Below are 5,839 nucleotides of genomic sequence, written 5' to 3' on the forward strand. Positions count from 1 at the left end.
ATACAAAATAATTTACCAAAAAAAAAAAAAGAAAAATTAAATTTAAAATTGGAAACTAAGTGTATAACAAAAATAAAAACAATATCATATATTTCTTTAACATAAGGCTGTAATATATCCTTAAAATACCACTTGTATATTGACAATAATTATGATATGCACGTAGTTCTAGAATAACATTGAAAGAGAGCGGATAGTTACAGCTTTTTAGATCATCGTTGTCCGTTCTCAAATTGACGATATCTATGTGAATTTTACTCTACAACCTTTTGAGCACCATTTTTTATTTTTTTGAATATTGCTTTACCAGATTTGAAATGTCATTATAATTTAATGTTTATCTAGAAATGGCAGTGACTATCTTGACCGATACCAGGGACGAAGACCTTGGGAGACAGAGAGAACTTACATCCCAGATGTCACCCTACTTAGTGCCTGACTTCTGTCCAGAGACCTAAACATTCTGGTCAGAAGCTAGCGACTGGAACGAGCTGCAAAACACTCTCAAACTGGACAGTTTTATCTCCATCTCTTCATTCAAAGACTCAATCATGGACACTCTTATTGACAGTTGTGGCTGCTTTGTGTGATGTATTGTTGTCTCTACCTTCTTGCCCCTTTGTGCTGTTGTCTGTGACCAATAATGTTTGTACCATGTGTTGTGCTGTTACCATGTTGTGTTGCTACCATGTTGTTGTCATGTTGTGCTGCTGCCATGTTGTGTTGCTACCATGTTGTTGTCATGTTGTGCTGCTGCCATGTTGTGTTTCTACCATGTTGTTGTCATATTGTGCTGCTACCATGCTGTGGTGTTGTCTTTTTGGTCTCTATGTAGTGTTGTAGTGTCTCTCTTGTTGTCATGTGTGTTTTGTTGTTGTCTTAGGTCTCTATGTAGTGTTGTGGTGTCTCTCTTGTTGTCATGTGTGTTTTGTTGTTGTCTTAGGTGTCTATGTAGTGTTGTGGTGTCTCTCTTGTTGTCATGTGTGTTTTGTTGTTGTCTTAGGTCTCTATGTAGTGTTGTGGTGTCTCTCTTGTTGTCATGTGTGTTTTGTTGTTGTCTTAGGTCTCTATGTAGTGTTGTGGTGTCTCTCTTGTCGTCATGTGTGTTTTGTAGGTAGAATCCCCGTCCCCACTGGAGGCCTTTTGCCTTTCGGTAGGCCGTCCTTTTGCCTTTCGGTAGGCCGTCATTGTAAATAAGAATTTGTTCTTAACTGGACTCGCCTAGTTAAATATTTGATAAAACATGTTTTAAAGTGCCGCACTACACAGGGACAAGGGTTCCATTTGGGACACACCCTATTATGACAGAAGGACAGTACCTGTTGTCGTGTCTTTGGCTATGCTGGATTAATTGATAAGACATGCTATTCTATAAAATCATTTCTCTGTAATCAATATCACCGGATTGAGCTAATCATGTAAATGTAATTAACTAGAAAGTCGGGGCACCACAAAATAATATTTATAGAGCTGTTATCTTCCGAAGAAACTCTTAAAGACCTAGTAATATTTTACATCAATAGCAGTCAATATCAATTGTCATCTTACTTCAGTCTCATAATCTGAAAGTTGTAAATTCTTGGTTATCTGCAAGAACCCTGGCTAACAAGTTGAACAAGTTGAATCAGCAATACAACATTGGGTTTAATTATTTATTTACTAAATACCTAACTAATCACACAGAATTAATCATAACTTGATTACAAATGACGTCATAAAGGAAAACGTCCCTAGCAGGCGGAACAGATATGACAGCTTGTTACCCAAAGGAAAAGGGGCTGGGTCGAGTGAAAGAGCGGGAGACTGAGGAACAAAGGGAAAAAGCTGTGCTATCGTAAATACGGTATCTTATGCATTCTAAATTACCTCCCATTTGGAAAAGGAAAATGCAATAAATATTTACTCTGAGCTGCGCTTCAGTAGGTTGGTGGTAGATGGAAGACCGTGTTACCAAATGTGCCTAATCTGTTTATTAATATATTTTCATGTTCAAAATTGTGCACCCTCCTCAAACAATAGCATGGTATTATTTCACTGCAATAGCTACTGTAAATTGGACAGTGCAGTTAAATTAACAACAAGTTAAGCTTTCTGCCAATATCAGATATGTTTATGTCCTGGGAAATGTTCTTGTTACTTACAACCTCATGCTAATCGCATTAGCCTACGTTAGCTCAACCGTCCCGTGGAAGGGACACCGATCCCGAATTAACAAGTCACATAATAAGTTGCATGGACTAACTCTATGTGCGATATTAATGATTGAAATGATTTTTGAGTGACTACCTCATCTCTGTACGCCACACATACAATTATCTGTAACGTCCCTCAGTCGAGCAGTGAATTTCAAACACAGATTCAACCACAAAGACCAGGGAGGTGTTCCAATACCTTGCAAAGAATGGCACCTATTGATAATTGGGTAAAAAAGAAAATCTGACATTGAACATCCCTTTGAGCATGTTGAAGTTATTCATTTATCTTTGGATGGTGTATCAATACACCCAGTAACTACAAAGATACAGGAGTCCTTCCTAACTCAGTTGCCGGAGAGGAAGGAAACCACTCAGGGATTTCACCATGAGGCCAATGGTGACTTTAAAACAGTTACAGAGTTTAATGGCTGTGAGGAGAAAACTGAGGATGGATCAACAACATTGTAGTTACTCCACAACACTAACTCAATTAACAGACAGAAAAGGAAGCCTGTACAGAAATATAAATATTCCAAAACATGCATCCTGTTTGCCACATGGCACTAAAGTTATGTTTCAGAAAATGTGGCAAATAAATTCACTTTTTGTCCTGAATACAACATGTTATGTTTAGGGCAAATCCAATACAACACTGAGTACCACTCTCCATATTTTAAAGCATATTGGTGGCTGCATCATGCTATGGGTATGCTAGTGGTTAGGGTAGCCTAGTGGTTAGAGTGTTGGACTATTAACCAAAAGGTTGCAAGTTCAAATCCCCGAGCTGACAAGGTACAAATCTGTTGTTCTGCACCTGAACAAGGCAGTTAACCCACTGTTCCTAGACTGTCATTGTAAATAAGAATTTGATCTTAACTGACTTACCTAGTTAAAAAAATGTGTTGCACATTCCAGGTGTGGACAGCTCTTAGAGACCCAGAAAGACTCTGCTGTAACCAAAGGTGATTCTAAAATGTATTGACACAGGGGTGTGAATGAGGTATTTCATTTTCCATACATTTGCAAACATAAAAAAAAAAAACTTGTTTTTACTTTGTCATTATAGGGTATTAAGTGTAGATGGGTGAGATATTTTGTTGTTGTTGGTGTGTGTGTGTGTGTGTGTGTGTGTGTGTGTGTGTGTGTGTGTGCGTGCGTGTGCGTGTGCGTGTGTGGTGTTCTTACTGACCTGGACCGAGGCAGGCCAGTTGGTGTTCTTACTGACCTGGACCGAGGCAGGCCAGTTGGTGTTCATATTGACCTGGACAGAGGCAGGGCAGTTGGTGTTCTTACTGACCTGGACCGAGGCAGGCCAGTTGGTGTTCTTACTGACCTGGACCGAGGCAGGCCAGTTGGTGTTCTTACTGACCTGGACCGAGGCAGGCCAGTTGGTGTTCTTACTGACCTGGACCGAGGCAGGCCAGTTGGTGTTCTTACTGACCTGAACCGAGGCAGGCCAGTTGGTGTTCTTACTGACCTGGACCGAGGCAGGCCAGTTGGTGTTCTTACTGACCTGGACCGAGGCAGGCCAGTTGGTGTTCATACTGACCTGGACAGAGGCAGGGCAGTTGGTGTTCTTACTGACCTGGACCGAGGCAGGCCAGTTGGTGTTCTTACTGACCTGGACCGAGGCAGGCCAGTTGGTGTTCTTACTGACCTGGACCGAGGCAGGCCAGTTGGTGTTCTTACTGACCTGAACCGAGGCAGGCCAGTTGGTGTTCTTACTGACCTGGACCGAGGCAGGCCAGTTGGTGTTCTTACTGACCTGGACCGAGGCAGGCCAGTTGGTGTTCTTACTGACCTGGACCGAGGCAGGCCAGTTGGTGTTCTTACTGACCTGAACCGAGGCAGGCCAGTTGGTGTTCTTACTGACCTGGACCGAGGCAGGCCAGTTGGTGTTCGTCTGTGGGTCCTCGTGATGGTAGCATTTAAACTGCAGCTCCACATCTGACCTGCAGGGGGACCGAGGAAGACGCCTCATACATACTGCATTAGTAATTCAACTGCTGTCACTTCCCATAGCTGCTTACCTTGCAAGCAAACACTGCTATTGGTCTCTGTCTGCTGGGTGCGTTAGATGTAACACACCCTGCTATTGGTCTCTGTCTGCTGGGTGCGTTAGATGTAACACACCCTGCTATTGGTCTCTGTTTGCTGGGTGCGTTAGATGTAACACACTGGTCTCTGTCTGCGTCAGATGTAACACACCCTGCTATTGGTCTCTGTCTGCTGGGTGCGTTAGATGTAACACACCCTGCTATTGGTCTCTGTCTGCTGGGTGCGTTAGATGTAACACACCCTGCTATTGGTCTCTGTCTGCGTTAGATGTAACACACCCTGCTATTGGTCTCTGTCTGCTGGGTGCGTTAGATGTAACACACCCTGCTATGGGTCTCTGTCTGCTGGGTGCGTTAGATGTAACACACCCTGCTATTGGTCTCTGTCTGCTGGGTGCGTTAGATGTAACACACCCTGCTATTGGTCTCTGTCTGCTGGGTGCGTTAGATGTAACACACCCTGCTATTGGTCTCTGTCTGCTGGGTGAGTTAGATGTAACACACCCTGCTATGGGTACCTGTGCCTTAGTGTTCTGTTGACTTTTCTGTTAGAGCAATTCAATTCAATGATTTATATTTTGTATTTAATAAAATCTCAAGGTGATGAATTGAAAATCTCTTTGAATATTTGACATAGTTTGACCCGAGTAGCAATGAATTCAAATGCTGTTGTATTCAACAAATTAGTAAGCGACTAAAACGGATTTAATCTGAAACATTCGCTTATTCTTGAAAATGAAAAAAGCCAATCCTGTTTCTGATCAACCTTCCCAAAACGTGTCGGATAGAAACAAACATTTAGAAAGGCTCAGATGAAAGACTTCATTACTTTACTTCCACTCAAGCAGCTTCGACATAATCCCTCTCTCTTCTCTAGGGGTTTATAAGGGGCCAGTTGGCATGATGGCTCATTTCAATTTCCTCTCCTCCAACATCATGGAAATGACTTGAAAATAGAGGGATATGGAAAGGGCTTTTTATAGAAAAACTCACAGCTGAAAAAGTGTAAGATGTTATTATTATTATGTCTGTCTGTCTGTCTGTCTGTCTGTCTGTCTGTCTGTCTGTCTGTCTGTCTGTCTGTCTGTCTGTCTGTCTGCCTGTCTGTCTGTCTGTCTGTCTGTGTGTCTGTGTGTGTGTCTATGTGTGTATATGTGTGTCTGTCTGTCTGTCTGTCTGTCTGTCTGTCTGTCTGTCTGTCTGTCTGTCTGTCTGTCTGTCTGTCTGTCTGTCTGTCTGTCTGTCTGTCTGTCTGTCTGTGTGTGTGTCTGTGTGTGTATATGTGTATATGTGTGTCTGTCTGTGTATATGTGTGTCTGTCTGTCTGTCTGTCTGTCTGTCTGTCTGTCTGTCTGTCTGTCTGTCTGTCTGTGTGTGTATATGTGTATATGTCTGTCTGTCTGTCTGTCTGTCTGTCTGTCTGTCTGTCTGTCTGTCTGTCTGTCTGTCTGTCTGTCTGTCTGTCTGTATATGTGTGTCTGTCTGTCTGTCTGTGTGTGTATATGTGTGTCTGTCTGTCTGTCTGTCTGTCTGTCTGTCTGTCTGTCTGTCTGTCTGTCTGTCTGTCTGTCTGTCTGTCTGTCTGTG

The sequence above is a fragment of the Oncorhynchus nerka genome, linkage group LG16 (genome assembly GCF_034236695.1).
Source record: "Oncorhynchus nerka isolate Pitt River linkage group LG16, Oner_Uvic_2.0, whole genome shotgun sequence".
Lineage (NCBI taxonomy): Eukaryota > Metazoa > Chordata > Actinopteri > Salmoniformes > Salmonidae > Oncorhynchus > Oncorhynchus nerka.